This window comes from Peromyscus maniculatus, chromosome 1, assembly GCF_049852395.1.
Source record: "Peromyscus maniculatus bairdii isolate BWxNUB_F1_BW_parent chromosome 1, HU_Pman_BW_mat_3.1, whole genome shotgun sequence".
Classification (NCBI taxonomy): Eukaryota; Metazoa; Chordata; class Mammalia; order Rodentia; family Cricetidae; genus Peromyscus; species Peromyscus maniculatus.
The window spans coordinates 110,222,456-110,241,709 of record NC_134852.1 but is presented as its reverse complement, the minus strand read 5'-3'; the positions used below and the strand labels follow the sequence as shown (position 1 = coordinate 110,241,709).

Here is a 19,254-nt window from a genome sequence, read left to right as displayed (position 1 = left end):
AGTCCCCTGTCTTGGCTCCTATACCTGACTGCCCAGCTCATTCTTTACCTGCTGTCTGTGGGAGCTGGACTCTCTAAAGTCTGGCAATGGAGGGGATCCCAAAGTCAGAGCCCACCTGTTGAGTACAAGAACAAAATGTGCCTGCTTGTCATCTAGGAGTCCTTCCTGAGGGCAGAGGTCAGGACCCAAGACAGCATCTCCCTGAGGGAAGTGGCCATGACTCTTCTATCAGATTGGATGCTCCTAAAGGACAAAGGTCATGCCTCCATCCTCGGACAAGAGAACTACTGTGCTTGTAGTGGATAGAGAGTTCCAGGGACCAGGAGCTGAGTTTTCCCATCACACCAGAATTCCTCTCCTGGCAGACATATGTGCCTTCTCCTCCATCAGATCAGTAGCTTGCCTCTCCCATCAGACCTACAGCCCCACAGCAGTTCCAGAACAAACCAGTTCAGACAAAGACATAGTGATGAACTCTCTTCTAGGGAAGAATTGGAAAGAATCTTGCCCGGGGCCCCATGCCAACTTCCAACCCACACTTCAACTGAACTGAAACTTTTGTGTTATTCTTAAGGCAGTCTGGTCAAAGGTCTAGGCAGAGGTTATCAACTGTCAATCGGACTATCAACTCCTGGAGGGATGGTGACAGTGGTGGAGAGATGTCTCTGAAAAGGGGGTGCCAATCAGACTGTGCACCCAGCTCTGGTCTAGTTGCAACTGTATGTCACATCTCTGTAGTCAGTAATGCCACCTCCCCATCTCCAAATGATGCTGCACCCACTCCTGGCTACAGTGACATGAAGCATCAGGAAAAATGGACTGCGGGGGCCAACCTAGGTCCCTCTTTGAAGGCAATACTGGCCTTCCCTGGGGGACGCCCCTACCCCTGATCCAAGTAGCCTTCAAGTCCTCTTCCCTACCTCCACCAGCTCCAGGGGCAGCTATTAGCATCAGTCCACAGAGTGCTTGCAACACCTCTTAGGAACTCAGCCTCGTGTGTTCCAAGGACTAGAGGTAGAAGCAAAGGCTGACGACCCCAGGCTAAAGGTAGAATCAGGGCAGGGTCTGAAATCAGACCCCAAGATCAAGGCCCAAGCTGCCCAGAGCCAGCAGACTGAATGTCAGCTGAACAGGTGTTCAGCAAAGTGGCTGAACTCTGGTAATGATTTGCATCTCTTCTTACTCAGAAATTATTGCAAAACAGATGCCTCAGTGTTTACTACAAGCCAGGCACTATTCTAAATATTACATTAACTCATTTAACAATCAACTGTTATGCCCTTTCAACACACACCGCTTGATACACTCCTATTGTCTCCAGCTGGAAACTAGCACACTCGATAAACAGTTCACCCCAAGTAACAGTGTAGGAAATGAACAATGTATGCAGTTCAAAGCAGATTAAGAAGTCAAAAGGAAGCTGGGTGGTGGTGAGACACGCCTTTAGTCCCAGCACTTAGGAGGCAGAGGCTGGTGGATCTCTGAGTTCAAGGCCAGCCTGGTCTACAGAGTGAGTTCCAGGACAGCCGGGGATACACAGAGAAACCCCATCTCAAAAAAACAAAATAAACAACAAGTCAAAAGGAGGGCCCGGGAGATGGCTCAGAGGGCAAGGATGCTTGTGGCCAGACGTGAAACACACAGGGTAGAAAGAAAACACTGACTCCTCCAAGTTACACACACACACACACACACACACACACACACACACACATAAATGTGAAAGTTGAAAAGTGTTAGAGTTCAGTGGAAGAGCACTTACCTAGCACATGTGTCGCTGTATTTAATGAGGCAATTCCACATAATTTATCCAGTAATCAAGAGAGGTTTATTTCTGGGATAACTTACAGCCAATAGGGATGGGTTACAGGATCCAGGAGAGATGAGGTACCATCCAGCAGAGAACTCAGGCTTGGTCTCCCATCCAGATTCCAGGACCACAAGGTATCCAGAAGAGACCAAGCAAGCATGTATGTGCCTTGAGTCTTAAGGGGCTCCCTCTCGGCCATGCCCCAGGGACAGGTCATAAGTAGGTGTGATAGTACCTGCTGTCACTCTAGGGGCAGTGTTTAAAGGTCAAAGATGGAACCACTACTCACTACACACATGGATCCCCAGTATCACCAGTTCAGAAAACTGAAATCTAGTAACAGTGCTTCTAAATATTGAAAGAAATAGGTACTTCTAAAAGACACAATTCATCCTATTTCTGTTACAAACCACACACTTCATAACTGGACACAGGATGGTACAGTTCAGGATGGGAGAGGGTCTCCAAAAGAGTAGCACACAATGTTTCTCAGGCATCTTAAATCATAGTTAATTTCTTTTCAAATTTTTTTTTTTAGTCTATGGTCTCAGTAGCCCAGGCTGGCCTCAAACTCAAAATGTAGCCAAGGGTAGCCTGAACTCATCTGTCTGCCTCTGTCTGTGAAGTGTTGGGCTTATAGGTCACCGCATCCAGTTTATGTGATGCTGAGGACTGAACCCAGAGCTTTGCACATACTTGCCAAGCATTCTACCACCTGAGCTACATCCCATCTTATTTATTTACTTATTTATTGACATGGTTTCCTTACATAGCTCAGGCTGGACTTGAACTCAAGATCCTCCTGTTCCTGCCTCCTGAGTGCTGGGGTTACAAGCATGGGTTACCATATCCAGGTCTTCTGAAACTTGTTTTATTAGAATTTAGAAAACAGAACCCCCATGATAGTTATTTTATGATGGTGTCTGACTATTGATGGGTGAGGTGTTGAGCACTTTACATGGTTTTCAGGTCTCCTCTTTTGGAAAACTCCAATGAGAAGACATTATTCTCATTTTACAGAAGGAGAAGCTGGATCCAGGGAAGAAGAGAGATAACCACCACCATTCCCCAGGCTGTCAAAAGCAAAGCTAGCCTGCCAGAGCCCAGCCTCTATTCCTCTCCTTGCTCTCTGAAGGAAGGAGGCTGGGGAGGCCAGAGACCCCAAAGAGACAGCTTGCCCCTTTGTAAGGAGCACTGACTCCTGGGTGCTTGAGCCCCTCCAGGGGAAGCACCTAGCTACACTTCCCTGTAGGCATGATCCCTTTGGCTGTTTGCCCTGGTGTGTGGGAGCACTCTGGAACTACACCCCCATCCCATTTGTTTGTTTGTTTGTTTATTGATACAGTCTCCTTGTGTAGCCCAGGCTGGACTTGACAACTCAAGATCCTCCTGTCTCTCGCTGAACCTAGAGAGCTACAATATAGAAGAACAAAGTGCACAGGCAGGATGTCTAATGGACCTGTGGCATCACAGCCCTGCTATTCAGCTGCCCAGAGTGTGACATGAGGCTCTGGCTTGAGCTGGGGCTCTCTAAGTGACCGTAAAACTAACACCATCACAGCAAACAGACCTGCCAGGTGGACTTGGGCAGGTCCAAGTCCCTCTTGGCTTAAGCTGGATCAGGGGCTCTCAGTGGAGTCATGCGCAGGAGGCTGGACAGCTGAGGAGATAAGAGGAATGATGCATTCTGGGAAGACCACAAAGATCGTTAGTAGAACATGGCTGAATTATGGAGCACATTTAAGAAAGGCTTTCCCATTACTTCTAAGAACACAGGGACCTGAAAGTGAGGTAGGTGCCAAGAAGCTGGCCAAGAATGGTTGCGTGAGCCCCGTGAGGCAGTAAGCAGGGAGAGGCATTCAGGAGCACCTCCAAAACTTCCCCCTGGACTTGGTAATAAGCACCCCCACACCCACTGTAAACCAACAACCTACTCCTCAGTTTCACTTCTTTTGCCCCCAGAGGGGTGGTGAGAAGCCAGCTGTGGGGAGCCACACTGACCCCCTCAACCACCAGTTTGTCCAAGGCAGCACCCCCAGAGCCAACTCTACCACCCCAACCTAGAGACAGACCATTTGATCCCAAACCCTCAGAGGGCTGCCCAGGAGGAATGGATGTGAAGAGCAAACTAGGGGAAGGGCTGAGATTTCTCTCCTGGCACCGTCTCCCGGGGCACCTTGCCACACGTGTCCTCATCCGGGTTATGGGAAGGAGTGAACTGATGTCATCATGCACTGGGCAAATAAGCCAGTTCAATGTATGGAGACTTGGTGCACAAGAGAAGAACAAGGCTAGAGAGGACAGTGCCCTTGGGGCTGCCAGTCAAGTGGGGAAACCAATGTGAATCATCTTACGTAAGAACAGCAGCCAGGAAAACCCACTGGCACCCAGTACCAACTGGGTACTCTCTGAGTCCAGCACATCCCCTAGCTTGCACTTTTATGCACTGGTTCAGCCATGGAAGACTGCTCAAGCCAAAGACAGTGGCTGCGTGGCTTCCATGTTAGGTCCCTGCCACCCCAAGCCAGACCCCAGGGTACCAACTTCCCAGTACCTTTGCCAAGCTTTCTCTGGTCTACCTCAACTACAGTGGCATTAAGAAGCAGAGGGGACTGCTAGACACCATCGCCATGAGACAGGGAAAACATAGCCCAGCCACTGGCCCAACACAGACACCAGAGGAAGGTTGCCAAGAGGAGGACAGTGACTCCAGCGTGAGATGGGGATGGGCAGGGCTGCTTAAAAGAGAGCAGTTAGAAAGCAAGCTGTCTCTAAGCTGGGCCTTGAAGGATAATGCTGGAAGAGAGTTTATTAAAGCGGTATGCATGTGCATTCCACACTCCTTATGTAGCAGAAGGCACATCCATGATCCATTCAAAGTCACTCTAGTTCCATCTTCTCACAAGCCATAATGGTGTTCACACACACACACACACACACACACACACACTCACCACTCTAGTTCCATCTTCTCACAAGCCATGATGGTGTTAACACACACACACACACACACACACACACACACACACACACACACACACTCACCACTCTAGGTCCATCCTTTCACAAGCCACAGTGGTATCAACACACACAGTCATGTATGCATACATACACATAGGTGAATGAGAAAAACGAGGCTCGGTGAAGGAAGATAAGAAGGCCAGGCAAGCCAAGCCAAGACTGGTTTCTAGGCAGAGGGGGCGAGTTGGAGCTCAGCTGAGCCGCAGTCTGTTATGGGAGGCAGGGGGTCCTGTGTTCTCCAGCCAGCTCCCCACTCTCAGGCCTGCTGCTCCCTGGCTCCGCTCTCACCACCTCACACCCATGCACACACACTCAGCCAGGCCCTGGGGCCTGTCAGAGGGGACCCACCCCAGGAAAGCAATCAGCAGAGCACAGCCAAGGATGAATCCTCACTCCAGCCCCTCTAGGTACTGATAACCTCGACCCCCCTGCCGTAAATCCGCTCTCCCATCAAGTGCACAAGGCCGCCAGCCTCTCCCATCTCCTTCCTCTGCCCCTCACCCTCCCCAGGGAGCAGTTAGCTCAGCCTTTCCCATCAGCGGCTCAGGAATGATGGGAAGTGCTCCTGGCCAGGAACTGAGGAGGCTGCTCCAGGGAGGGAGGAGAGGGGGCATCCTTGGGGCAAGGATCATGTCTGTGTTTCCTGAGTCTCAGGCTACCAGGAGCACAGAGGCCTGGGCTCAAGACCATGGGAGTGGCAGGGTCTCACTTTACAAATGGAGAGACAGAAACTCAGAGAGAGGAGAGAGGGGGAGTACCAGAAACTGATTGGGGTGTCACAGGTACAACTACCTTGCAAGATATGTGTAGGTGACCTCCTCATGCTGAGTGCCAACATTACTCCCTGGGTTACCTTTGCCACCACACAGACAGTGCCTTTGGCTTGGTGAGGGCCATATTCTGCAGTGGGGAGACAGTTAGCAAGAGATGCACAGTGCGGAAGTGCCCTGAGGAGGTCATGCACAGCCAGGGAATGAACGCAGGATCTGAGGAGTCACCCAGGGCTCCCAGAGGTTCTGAATGAGCAACAATACAAGATGCAGCGGTGGGAACTGGGTGTGGGGGTGCTGTGCACACTGCTGAAGCAACAGGATCGATGTGCTATTTATTTATTTTTTACAGTAATTTATGGCCATTGATGAAGAGTCTTGAGGGAGGCTTTAGTGTGGAGAGGGATGGGGAGACAGGGTAATGAGCTGTGGACACTGAGGTGGGGTCAGAGGCTTTCTCAGGGTCTCACCTCCCTGGTCTGGGTCTTTTCCTAGACGACATTGCTTCAGAAAGGGAGTGGACTCTACCCAGAGTTCCAGGAGAAGTGAGCAGGACAGCAAGGTGAGCTTGCGCTCTGAACGAGTACACCCAGCCGGCAGCGTGGTGTGTGATGTATGGGACCTGAGGGAGTCATAGTCTTTCTCTGAGCCTTGCTGGAGGTCAGAATCCTAAGATGGGTCAGCAGGACTGTGTCCCTTCTGGAGACCCCAGCGGAGAATGCTTTCCCTGGTCTCCACTGGCTTCTAGACACTGCCCGCATTCCATAGCTCCTAGCCTTATCTTCCATGTTCAGTGCCATCAGCAGACTACCTTCCAGTGACTCTAAAGCCGTCATTTCTCTCTGGCCCTGTGATTACTGTAGGCCCGCCCACATAATCCAGGAGGCTCCTCCCCACCCCACCCCACCCCACCCCACCCCACCCTACCCCTGCAGGCAAGATTTTTAACTAGACAGACCACATGTGCAGAGTGCCTCCATCTTACCTCAGGATTAGGGTGGGGTACTTTGTTCAGCCTGTTATACAGATCTTATTTCAGCCAGGCTCAATGCTGAAAGCTGCACTAGGCGTCTTTAATCATCAGAGTCACTCAGGAGGGAAGGCAATGATCTGATCTTTGTACAGACAGGACAGAGAGATCCCGAGAGGGAGGGTGACCTCCTCTGGTTACCCAGCTAAGCTAGAACCAGCACTCAGGCTAGCTACACAACTCATGGGCCCCGTGCAAATGAAAACATGGACTTGACATCTTTGTGCACATGTCCAGACAGAACCAGCAGTGTTAGAGCCCTAGGGAACCCTTGACTACAGATCCTGGCACCCCTGCCTCCCGTGGGCCCCCACCATCAGCAATGCCAGACCACTCCCTACGCAATGTTCAAAGGCAAAAGTCCCAAAAGGCATTGGAAGGCATCAGATCTCACATAGGAGGAGGGGGCAGGACGTGAAAGACTTGTTAAAGCAAATCTGACCTCTACGCAGCACCAAGACGGATGCTGGGAATTTTTCTTTTTTTCTTTTTAGCTGCTACATTGTACACGTGCATGTGTGTGGAGGCCAGAGGTCAGTACCAGGTGTCGTTCTCAGTCACTCCCCAATTTCAGCTAGACTGGCGGGACAAGAGCCAGGAATCTCCCTGCCTCCACCTCCCGAGTGCTGGGATCACAAGCACATGCCCAGTGTTTTATGGGGGGCCTGGGGATCCGAACTCAGGTCCTCATGCTTTCATAGCAAGCACTTTACCCACTGAACCCTCTACCCAGCCCTGGCAGCTGCATTTTTAAAAAAGGAGATGCTGTGTGGACCAGAGGCACTGAGAACCAAGATGTCAGGCCTGAGGAAACCCAGTATCCTTCAAATTGTATTCAAGCCTCAGCCCTGCACAGAAGGGGAGGGTGGGGGGAGCAGAATACAGGAAGGAGGAGAGAGGGGAAAAAAAAGAAATCCTCCCCCAGGTTGCCTTGTCTCATTTTCCTAACTCTCTGGACAGACGACTCTCTACCCTCATTAGCGGTAACTGCAACTCCCCATAGTCAGCGAAAGGCCCAGTCACCGCCAGAAAATGATAGAGGCCGCGTGGCTCCATGTCACCTGCGGGTGACAACCTGCTTTGTCACTGCTGTCATCCCACATCCTGCTCACCCAGAAAGCACAGTCAAACCCCCAGGGGGGATTCAGACAGCCTCAGGCCCCTCAGAGCCACAAAACCCTCCCTTCCCCCCACACTGCCTGCTGCCCCTCAAGCCAGAGACCAGCTGAGGAGGCCAGTGCTGGCATCATTCTGGCAGGCCAGGGTGCCCATCACCAGATCAGACCTTCCTCCCACATCTAGATACCTCTCTCCACCTCCCCTCCTGCCACCGATGTACACATTCCCTGGGCATCAGGACACCTCACAGAGTTTGCCGAGGCTGTTCTGGTTGCCTGGGAGGCTCTTCCCATCTGGCCTACCTGTCCCACTCTTACTCATCCTTCAAGTCCCGGGCCAGTTCTAGCTCCTCTGGCCAGAGCTCCCTGAGGCTCCCGTTTGCCCTCCCAGGCTCAGCTTCCCCGGGTGCTCCTCCACCATATTTACTAAGCAGCTGCCCTCCCCTGGCACAGCGCAAGGTGCTGAGGAGACAAAGTTGAGTCTTGGCCCTGTCAGGCCAGGGTGTGGCTCTGCTTTCTCCTGGTGAACATGAACCAGACTGGACCAGTGAGGATTCCCAGGGAGTGAAGGGACCCAGACTAGGAATCTGTTCTCAACTCTTACATTCCAGGCCTCTGCTGAGGTTGGGGGCAAGGCCTCTCACTTCCCTCAGGCCTGGGGCAGAGATGCTGAGTGAGATGGATCCAAACATTTCCAAATGAGAACAAGGCCATTATGAGCCTTTCCAGAAAACAGAGGCCCTGGAGAGAAAAAGATGCAGCCAAAGTCCACCCAGATCGGCCCTGGAATGACTAGGAGCCTCCTCAGCAGGTGTGGGTTTTATGCTGAGAAGAAAGCAAGCAGGTGGTGTGCCCAACCCTGAGGGAATCGCTCCATGGGTCCCTCAGAGAGCGGAAGGCATCACGTCCACTATGGGAAGCCACAGCCCACAGAAGCTCCAAGCAGAGAGGATTGCTGCTAGTGCCTGAGGTGGACTCGGCCTGGAGTGGAGCCAGGCTGGCAGAGGAAACATCTTGAGCGCCACTGGAAGGAAGGGAGGAGGAAGGAGAGGGAGGGAAGAGCCAGACACGCAAACTCCTCCGCTTTGCCGCCTTCCAATCAAAACAGAATTCCTGGCAGGCAGAGACCTGTGAGGAAGGAGAGAGGGCAAGAATCTAGGGCCTCAGGGGTCAGGGCGAGTGGCTGGCCCTGGGGCTGGGGCCTCTGGAAGCTGAGAGGTGGAAGAGACAGGATCAGCCTACCCTCAATACTCCACTCATGTACCAACGCTTCCCTAACCCCAGACCCACGGCTCAGCAGAATTAGCACCAAATGGTGCAAAGTTGGTCTGATCAGGGCAAGATGGAGGCCCAGCCTCGAGGAAGCCTCCAGCCCACTGGAAACCCAAGGAGCCCAGAGGAGGGAGTGCAGGCTGAGAGACAACTCTGGGGTCCAGACAAGCAGAAACTGGTCCATGCCTCAGGTCAGGTGCGAGGCTTTAACCCAGTGGGAAGGAAGAGCCCAGAGGAAGCGTGGAGACCAAGGAAGAAGGAAGTACCATCTTTGCCAATGGCCTTCCCACACACATACACAGGCACACAGAGAGACACACACACACATAAACACACAGACACACACAGATAGACACACAGGCATACAAACAGAGAAATAGACACAGGCACAGAGACACACACACATTGGCACACAGACACACACACAACACACACACACAAGCACACACACAGAGACACATACACAGAAACACACACAGACACACACAGGCACACACAGGCACACACACACACACACACACACACACACACACACACACACGGTAGAAGGCTGTGACTCCTGCACATTCTCCTCTGATCTCCCACTAAGAAGAGAAGCCGCTGAACAGGAAATGAATTGTGTCTCACAGCATCTAATCCAGTTGTGTGTGTGCTGAATGTATGGGTACAGGCTTGCGACACACAGCTGAGAACTCACACCAAAACTTGTAAACCTCCTTCTGAATAGTGGGATCATGCAGGACTGTCATTTTCTTTGTCCAAGTGGGAAGGGTTGCTGTTAAATTACTGAATGATAACATGAATGCTTTCAGCTGTGCCCTCAGAAATGGGGCCATGTCACCCCACTCCTGTGTCTAAAGGAACTCTGCACCAGTACACTGGCTTTGGGATGGTATTTCTTAGCCATTTTGTGCACTATTGGTGCCCCAATGCCAGGTCTGCACCGGGCAAATGAAGGCACTTACGGTGCTTGCTGAGTGAGTGAGTGAGTGAGTGAGTGAGTGAGTGAGTGAGTGAGTGAATGAATGAACTGAAACCATAGTATTCTCCTTTATCAGTGTCAAGTGAAGGTGAGGTCTGTCCCATGTTCTCCTGGGCTCAGGTCCGAACCTGGTACCAAGGAGGTATTACCAAAGGCCTGTGGATGAAGGAATTCTCAGTAAATGGACACCCCACCCAGAAGTCCTCCGTGGTCCCAGGATGCCAAGTTCCTGAGGCCTGGGGTCTGTGAGGCTATGAGAGGAGGGTGGACACAGGGGAGAAGTTGGTCTGGGTATTCTAGAATACAAAGAGCTTGATCTAGCCAAACTCCAACTCCTCCTGCTTCCTCGGGTCCCTTCTCTTTCCACTGTGACTTGGCCCATTGGAACACCCAAGGCCACAGAGGACAAGCCCTGGAAGGTTCCAGCTGCTGTGTCTTCACTATAGACATAGCTTACTTTATTTTGTTTTGTTATTTATTGTAACTGGGTCTTCCTGTGGAGCATTAGCTAGCCTGGAACTGGCTACGTAGACCAGGATGGCCTCAAACTTGTGGCTCTCCTCCTGCCTGTCTCCCAGGAATTCCGTATTGTCATATCTCCATGCCCCTGAGAGCTCAGATGACAGACACATACACTACACCACGCCCACTGTGCTGCATGCAGCAGTTTTTGGAAGAAGAAGATAGCCAGCTCCTTCTTAGAATGGTTCTTCCGAATGCCCGTCAGGACAGCCCCTGGACAGCAGGACGGAAGCCAGTGTGCACACAGCAGTGGGCAGGAGGGACACAGGCATTAGAGTCACTCGGCATCCTGGATGCCGGGGGGGGGGGGGGGGGGGGGGGGGGTACACCTGAGAAAGGCTTTGCTCTTGCATCCTGGTGACCCTGTGTCAGTTTTCACCACTGGGGTGTGTGACAGTGCCAGGTTGATCACCGAAGGTACGGAGAGGGAAGTATAAAGAGAAACCTGGAGGGGTTGACAGAGCATGGAGGAACAGCAGTAGAATAAAGTTGTTCTGAGGAGAGCTGAGGTCCTACTGAGCCTAAATGATTTGTGGACAAACATAGGGAAGAGAAACAGGGCTGGCCTCCTCCAAAGAAGACAGGGTCCCCATTCTCCAAGGCTGCTGACCAGGCAGAAACCCCAGCCTTCCACCCCAGTTCCTACCCTGGCTGCCCAGATGGCAGTCCGCACAAAGCAGTTCACTTCTTACTAAGCGGGTCTCGGTAGGCATGAGAGCTCCAGCCCATCCCAGCTCAGGAGAGTGAACCTGCAGCCCTGCTAAGGACAGGTGTGGCCAGAAGCCACCAGAGCCCCTCCGGCTCTGGGCTTGCTGCTATCTTCTTCAGCAGCCCCTGGCACTTCTCAGGGACCTCTGAGACCCTGTGGAACTACAGTCCCTGCACTCTGGAGTCAGCCCCTGCCAGTCCTCACAACCTCAGCAAAAGCCCAAGGGACAGCTCAGCTCTGTGCCGGTGCAAGGGCTGGAGGGCAGGAAATGCTGGGAACCATTCTGAGCCGTCCACAGCAGGCAGGGAAGCCAAAGCCCAGGGCTTTGCTGCTGGCCTCCTTAAATCTTGTCACCAGCTCCCGAGTCTGGTACATTTCAAAACCATTAAGAGGGCCTGCTGGGTCCCAGGGGAGGCGCCCGCTCAGCCAGTTCTGGAGAAGTAAGAGCCGATGAAGGCTTTTCATCAATAGCCAAGGCTGCAGGTGCGGCGGCGGACTCTTAGACCAGGATGGGAGGCGTTCCTGAGTGCAGGCTCTGAGTCACGCACGCAGCTGTGTCTCCAGAACCCAGTCCCAGCCCTGGCTCCCTGTGCGTGCCCAGCAAATGAACAAATAAATAAAAACATGAATGAGTGATAATAACAGCTGCCAATGTGGAGTTCTTTCAAATATTAACTCATTTAATCCTCGGGAAAGCGCTAAGATTCCCATAATAGAAGATTTAAATTTCCATAATAAAAACTTTATTATTCCCACTTTCTAGACGGGGAAACTGAAACAAACAAATGATAAGAAACCTGGCCAAGATGACACAGCTTTGCTCTAAAGCTTTTATGGTTTTCTTTTACGGCTGGGCGGTGGTGGCACACACCTTTGATCACAGCACTCTGGAGGCAGAGGCAGGCGGATCTCTATGCATCTGAGGCCAGCCGGGTCTACAGAGTGAGTTCCAGGACAGCCTAAGACTACACAGAGAAATCCTGTCTTGAAAAAAATAAAAAAATCTTACTCATGTGTCTGCATGTGTGTATCTGTGTGCTCATGTGTGTATCATGCGCATGTGTGTGCAGGTGTCCACAAAGGCATCAAATCCCTAGGAGCTAGAGTTACAGGCCTCTGTGAGCCACTCAGCTCCAGTTCTCAGGGTTGAACAGCAAGCATCTTGACCACTGGTCCATCTCTCCAGCCCCTGAGGATTGCTGTGGTTTGGGTATAACTGAGTGTCCTCTCAGCCCCTCTGCCAGGACTCAGCCTGTTCCCAGTGTGCAGGCACTGAGGGGAGCTGGGCCTTTAAGAGGTGGGGTTGGCTGGGAGTGTAGTTCAGTAGTGGAATACTTGCCTTGCATACATGAGGCCTGGGCTCTAGCTAAAGGAAGGAAGGGGGAGGAAGAAGCTTGTAGGAGGCAGCTGCCCTCGGAAGGGAGGAAGGCGGTTACCATAGGCCGCTTCTTGAGTGAGCTGTGGGCTCTGGAGACAGCTCAGTCAGCTGGGAAAGCACACAGACCACATAAGAAGGACTGCATGGCGGAGCTCCCTGTAATGCCAGCACTGGTAGGTGTGGACAGATGATTCCCTAGAGCTCATGGGGAGCCAGCCTGGGCTACTAGGTGAGCTCCAGGCCAGTAAGAGACTCAGTCTCAAAAGGAAGAAAACAAACACAAAAACACCACAGATGACTCCTGAAGAAGATGGCTGCTGAGGAGTGGCAGCTGAGGTTGACCTCTAGCCTCCACACACATGAGCACAGGCACCCACACAAATATGTGTATCCACATGGATACACACATATACACATATATATACACATATACACACATGATCAAAGAGTCAGTTGTTAGGACAAGCCAGAGTCCTGAATAGCTCCCTGGTTCCCAGTCTCACTGTGAGATTTCCCACATACGTGCCTGCCATGATGCCATCCATCTAGAGGTCTTCGCCAGAGTCTCGCCCATGCCAGTGTTATTTCTTGGAATCTCCAGAACTGTGAGCCTAAATAAACCTCGGGAATTCTGCTACAGCAACAGGAAACAGACTGATACCAACAACGTCGGTCTTCACCCCTGTGGAACTGCTCCACTCTGAACCGAAAGCCTACCATAGCCTCTTAGATCTGAACTTTCCTTACTTCAACAGCTTCAACCTAAGTCCTAGGTCTCACCTCCACTGTGCCTCCTCCCAGCAGAAGCCGCCTTTCTTAGGATTGTTATCAACTTAAAACACGAACTCACTGAGATGAAACTCACATAGCATGCCATTAACATTTAAAACAACCAATCCGAGCCAGACCCAGTGGCACATACCTATCATCCTAGCACCTGGAAGCAGGAGGATCGTGAGCTTGAGGTCAGCCTGAGAGACACAGTAAGATCCCACCCATAAGAACAACAAACGGCTGTAAGGAACCAATAAAACAGTTGGAGACCAGGGAGATGGGTCAGTTGTAAAGTGCATGCCACACAGACTTGAGGACCTGAATTTCACCACCCAGAACCTAATCCAAAAAAGCCAGGTGAGGTAGCAGTGAGTATCTGTGACGCTGCCTTTGGGGAGGCAAAGATGAAGGGTCCCGGGACTCACTTGCCCATCTAGCTGAATTGGTGGACTCCAGGCTCCGTGCGTGATCTTGTCTCAAAAAATAAGGTGGATAGCAACTGAGGAAAATACCAAACATTAACCACAGCCTCGACATGCACATGTACACATACACAAACACACACAATTAGTGAATTAACAATTAAAGTAACTTTTTAAATAAGCCTTTGTAGAAAGAGAAGTCAGGGGCAGCTGGCATCTTCACATGGCTGTGCAAAACCACGAGCCCTGTCTGCTGCCTGCACACTTCCACGCTCTCCTTGCCCATTAAGTCTTTTTCCCGTTGCTCACAACCAGCCAGGGCCTGCTTCCCATCTCATGGACTCATCTGTTCTAGATGTTTCACATTAAGTCTCTAATACAATACGTGGCTTTTGGTACCCAGCTTCTATCTCTTAGCAGGATGTCTTCAGGATGATTCATCCAATTACAGCCTGCGTCAGGATTCCATTGCCTTTCAGTTGAATAATGTTCTGCAGCATGGATATACCGCAATTTGCCTGTCCATACATCTGTGACCAGAACTTTGGTCCCCTGGTTAGGTATGACCTGTAACCCTACCCCCCACCCCAACCCCATAAGTAGGGATTATTTTGTCCCCATCACCGGACTGCAACACTAATGGTCATCTGTGGTACAGGTTATAACTTGAACCAAAACCTCTGGCCTCTGGAGTTAGATGCCGTCCCAATGTGGTGTCCCCTGAAGCATTCTCTCTCTCCACACATCCCTTCCTCTCTGACCTTCTGTGTCCACACCCCAGGCTCCGAGAAGGGGGGCTGACATGGTATGCCCAACTCAAGCTGAGCCCAGACTCCACTATAGCCCAAAGCCACAGAGGCCCAAGGGCTGCAGCCCCACCCTTGGGGATGTGCTCCTGCCCAGTCAAGGGTTTCAAGGACCCCAGGCTAGAGACCAAGCACCCCATTTGTGCGGTGGGAATCTGCAGAAGTGGCCTGAGCCTTTCATCGCCGGTGTTGTTTTCCTCTGCAAAGAGGAAGGTGGCCCCCAGCAGATGGCTCTAGAGATCCATGAGCAAGACTAGTGAGCTGGGTTTGGCTGAACAGGGAACTGGAAAACCCGGGCCAAGCATGGAAGGGGATGAGCATAGAGCAGTCGCTGATGAGCGGTTCTTGGCGGCCAGTGCCTTCACTCCCCAGTCTTAAACATCCTTGCTCTAGAATCCCCAGTACCTCTTCCTGCCACTAAACCTCGAACCATGCCGAATCACACCTCCTCTGAGCCATCTAGCCCCACAACAGAAGGGAGGTTGATGATCTATAATCTAAAAGTCCTAAATCTGAAACTTTCGGAGCATCCGCAGGCCACAAGGGAAAACCCGTATACCTGACCTCATGCAAAGGGTGAGGACAAAGAGGCATTGAAAGGTTTAAAACTGGAGCCAGGGATGTAGCTCAGTGGTAGGGACTTGCCTAGCACACACAAGACCCTGGGTTCAGTCCTCATCGTACACACACACACACACACACACACACACACACACACACACACACCTACAAAGTCACCATTGCCATCAGGCTACCTATACAAGACATACACGAAACAAATGGATTTCCTGTTAAATGGGGTCCCATCCCCAAGAAATGTTGTGCCATATATGCAAATATTCCAAAATCTCAAGTCTAAAACAGTTCCCAAGCGTGGAGGCTATTCAAGCTGTGTAGACTTCCAGATCTGGGGAGTTGAGCAATGAGGCTGCCCTTGAGGAGCTATTTCTGCTGACACGTCCAGGCCACCCCCATGTAAGACAGGCAGATGTGACCACTAAAGACCCTCATAGGCCATCTCGTTCCTCTTCTGTTTGGGGACAGTCCCTACCTATGTAGCCAAGGCTGAGCCCCAGAACTCCGGTTTCGATAAGGTCTCACTGAACGAGGAAGCCACACAGACATGCTGAGGTGAACCTCAGCCCTACACGCAGAGCCAGAGGCAACTGAGGAACGCTCAGAGTGAGAGAAACCGTCTCCCCAGGGAGGAGCACACCGATCATTCATCCAATACCAAATGGTCAGCCCTAAAAGCAAACACACAAGTAACAGACTGAGCAGGTTATATTTAGGAATATATATGTATATACATATATGAATGTAACAATTCATGAAAAAGGAGCCATGAATTTGAAAGAGAGCAAGGAGGGGTGTTGTGGGATATTTGCACACTGTGTGAAAAATGTATTTCTCTGATTGGCGTAATAAAAAGCTGACCGGCCAATAGCAAGGCAGAAGGTATAGGCGGGACTTCCGGGCAGAGAGGGGAAGTAGGAGGAGATAGTCGAGGTGCAGGGGAGAAGCCAATGAGACATGGAGGGAGTCGGACATGCAGAATGAAAGAAAGGTAAAAAGCTACAGAGTAAAACGTAGATTAATAAAATCAGGTTAATTTAAGTTATAAGAACTAGTGGGACAAGCCTAAGCTAAGGCCAAGCTTTCATAATTAATAATAAGTCTCCTTATCGTTATCTGTGAGCTGGTGGCCCAAAGGAAAATCCACCTGCAGAGGGGTATAAAGAGGGTATGGAAAGAGGGAAGGGAGAATGGGGGTAGGTGGGATGATGAAATTTAACTGTACTATAATCTCAAAAAGCAAAAGAAGTAATAAGAATAATAAAAGATTAAGTCTCACTGTGCAGCTGGAACTGGTCTGGAACTGGCTATATGACCAGGCTGGCCTCGAACTCACAGAGATCCTCCTGTCTCTGCCTCCTGAGTGCTGAGTTCAAGGCGTGTACCACCACACCCAGCACTCTCTATAACTTAGTCCTTTTGCTTTCACTCCAGACTACAGGTAGGTGGCCAACCTGCCCAGTTTATGTGGTGTTGGACTTGAACCCAGGTCTTTATAAATGCTAAGCAAGCACTCCAGTAACTGAGCCACATGCCTGGTCCCAAGGCCACCACCTTCTGCCTACAAATCCAGCCACATTAGGAAAGTTCTACGTAGTGAATGTCACCAATTACCATTAGCCTCCTCAGACCCCCTTCCCTCGTGATGAGAGCTTAATAAATATGGATGGATGGATGGATGGATGGATGGATGGATGGATGGATGGATGGACAGACAGACAACACTGCTTGCAAGATGTGTGGTCTTGAACAAACTGCTTAACTCTGCCTGAGTCTCCCTTTACAAGTGGGACCCTATCCTGGGATAATTTGGAAGACTGAAAGAGAACACATGCACAGGACCTCCCGGGCTCAGGCGGAAATGGGCCCACCCCATCCTGCCCTTCTGTTCCCAAGGCCAGAGGGAAGCACCCAGCCTCTGGGCTGGCCCCTGGCTATACGTAAATGTTTATGCCAAGCCCCAGCCTCTCAGAGACAAGTTATTTGTTTGGCTTATAATTAATTGCAGAAGGCCAGGCTGGGCAATAAATTCTGCTGAGGAAACATAAACAGCTTTGCACAGAGTTCCAAACCCATTGTGAGGCCAGCAGCAAGGGTCCGCTAGAAATGGAATGTTTGTGCTGTCGGTCCCTCCCTCCACCCCAGGCAGACAGAGGACAGGTCAAATGGAAGGACCCTTGAAAATCCTTGAAAACAACCACTGACTTCCAGCATTACCTCCTCCAGGACCCAGCAGAACACTTGATTTATCTGGCTGCCCAATCTGAACCTGAGGAAGCCGACTCTCCAGGAGCCTTGCCCCACCTAGAAAATGGCTGGGCTGCACAAGGAAGCAGGCTTGACTTAGGAGAGAGAAAAGCAGCCGTGAGCCCGGTCCTCAGCATGGAATTCCGGTCGCATACCTCTGGTGCCAGGCGCTGGAACCTGGAGACACAGCTCCCAGGGTGCTTGCATTCCACGGCAGGGAGCTGCAGATGTCAGATTGTCACCAACAGCAATTTGATTACAGGGCTCTGCAGAGAACAGAGTCGCCGGCCTGCGGGAGCCTAGCAACAGTCGCAGCGGCTGGAGCTCGGCAGGGCAAAAGCCACACAGAAGGCCCCTGGCAGGAGCACACAGTAGGTGCACAGTACTGGAGTTTTTAAGTAAAAGAACATTCTTTTCTTCTTACCTATCCTTCCAAAGTGTCTCAAAGGCCCTGTACATAGGCTGTGGAAGGTCACAAGATGACCTAAACAAAACCCAGGGAGTACACGTTGACTCGGGGCACAGGCAGATGGGGAAAAGTGCAGAATACAAGCTAGTGAGGGTCCTGGGACGGTGTGCGAGGCACAATCTGAGTACCTACTCTGTGCCAGGTCTTCTGTGAAGTCCCATATTATCTCTTTTGAGGCTTACCACAACCCCCATGGCAGGAAGGACACTTTGAAGATGAAATTTTTTTTTAAGCTCAGGAAAATTATATAACTATTTAAAAATTTAGCATTCACTGACTTGATGAGCAGAAGAGGTGAAATTTGATTTTATTTTTTTTTCCTTTGAGAATGAAGTCTCATATAGCCAGAGCCAGCCTTGGACTCACCATGTAGTTGAAGATGGTTCTGAACTGATCTCCTGCCTCAGCTTCCCTGGTGCTGGGATTACGGGTGTGTACCATCACAACCAATTAGACGTGAGATTTGAAACCTAGCCCATAACAAGGCACCTGATCTTTCCTTGCAGCCTCTAACCTGCTCTCCTCCCTTTCTCCCCTAAACTGGACACTGAGGTTGGGGGAGGACAGGCAGCCCCCTTGGGACTTCGTTAGAGTACAGCATAGCCCATCGCCTGGCTTCCTTAGGAGCAGCGAAGTTCAGCTAGCTGCCCCGGAAGCGTCCACAAGCCCCAAAGCAACCAGACACTTCATCCAGCTGCTGGATGGCCAGGCCAGGCTTCCTCTAGCCCCCTTCCCGTGGAAAGCCCCATCGGTTTCTGATAGTCCCTTCCCAGTCCAGCTGTGCTCCACAGCTGATAGCCTGTGTCACCCTCCTGGTTTGTCCTGCCTGCACCTCCCAGGTGCTAAGATTACAGACATGCACCCCTACACCGTTTGTGGGTGCTGGGAATCTAACCCAGGGCCAAGTACATGAGCTATACCCCCATCCAAGAAGCTTGCTTAAAATAAAGAAAAATAAAAAACTAACAAACAACACAAATGATCTTTCTTTGTCAAAGTTCAGGAAGGCCCTGAGTCCTGGGACACAAGAGGCCCTGGGAGGAGCCTGGAGCGCAGAAGGCCTGAAGCTAGGGTGCAGCTTTGTCTTGAAGTAAATCTGCCTCGGGACTGGAGGAAGGGCCCAGAGGCGATCTGAGCATAACCCGCCTTCACAAAGGCCCTGCCCCCAGCCCAACAGACAGATGCGGCTCCAGCTCCGCTCCAGCTCCGAGGAAGTTCTTCTGATGCAGAAAGCCTCCCTGCCATGGTCCAGGTCTGTGTGTCTTGTCTGTGTGTCTTGCCACAGCTTCGGAAGTAGCCAAGCTCATCTGAGTCCAGGCCCTGCTGCTTTCGAAGGCCACACCAGTGG

At 51.3% G+C, this 19,254-nt stretch overlaps 1 protein-coding gene across 3 annotated transcripts in view; it reads right to left on the bottom strand.

Annotated features, from left to right (window-relative positions):
• The window catches only part of Arrb1 (arrestin beta 1), a 71,689-nt gene that overhangs the window by 36,857 nt on the left and 15,578 nt on the right, over positions 1-19,254 (bottom strand). The gene's annotated exons all lie outside the window — the stretch shown is intronic.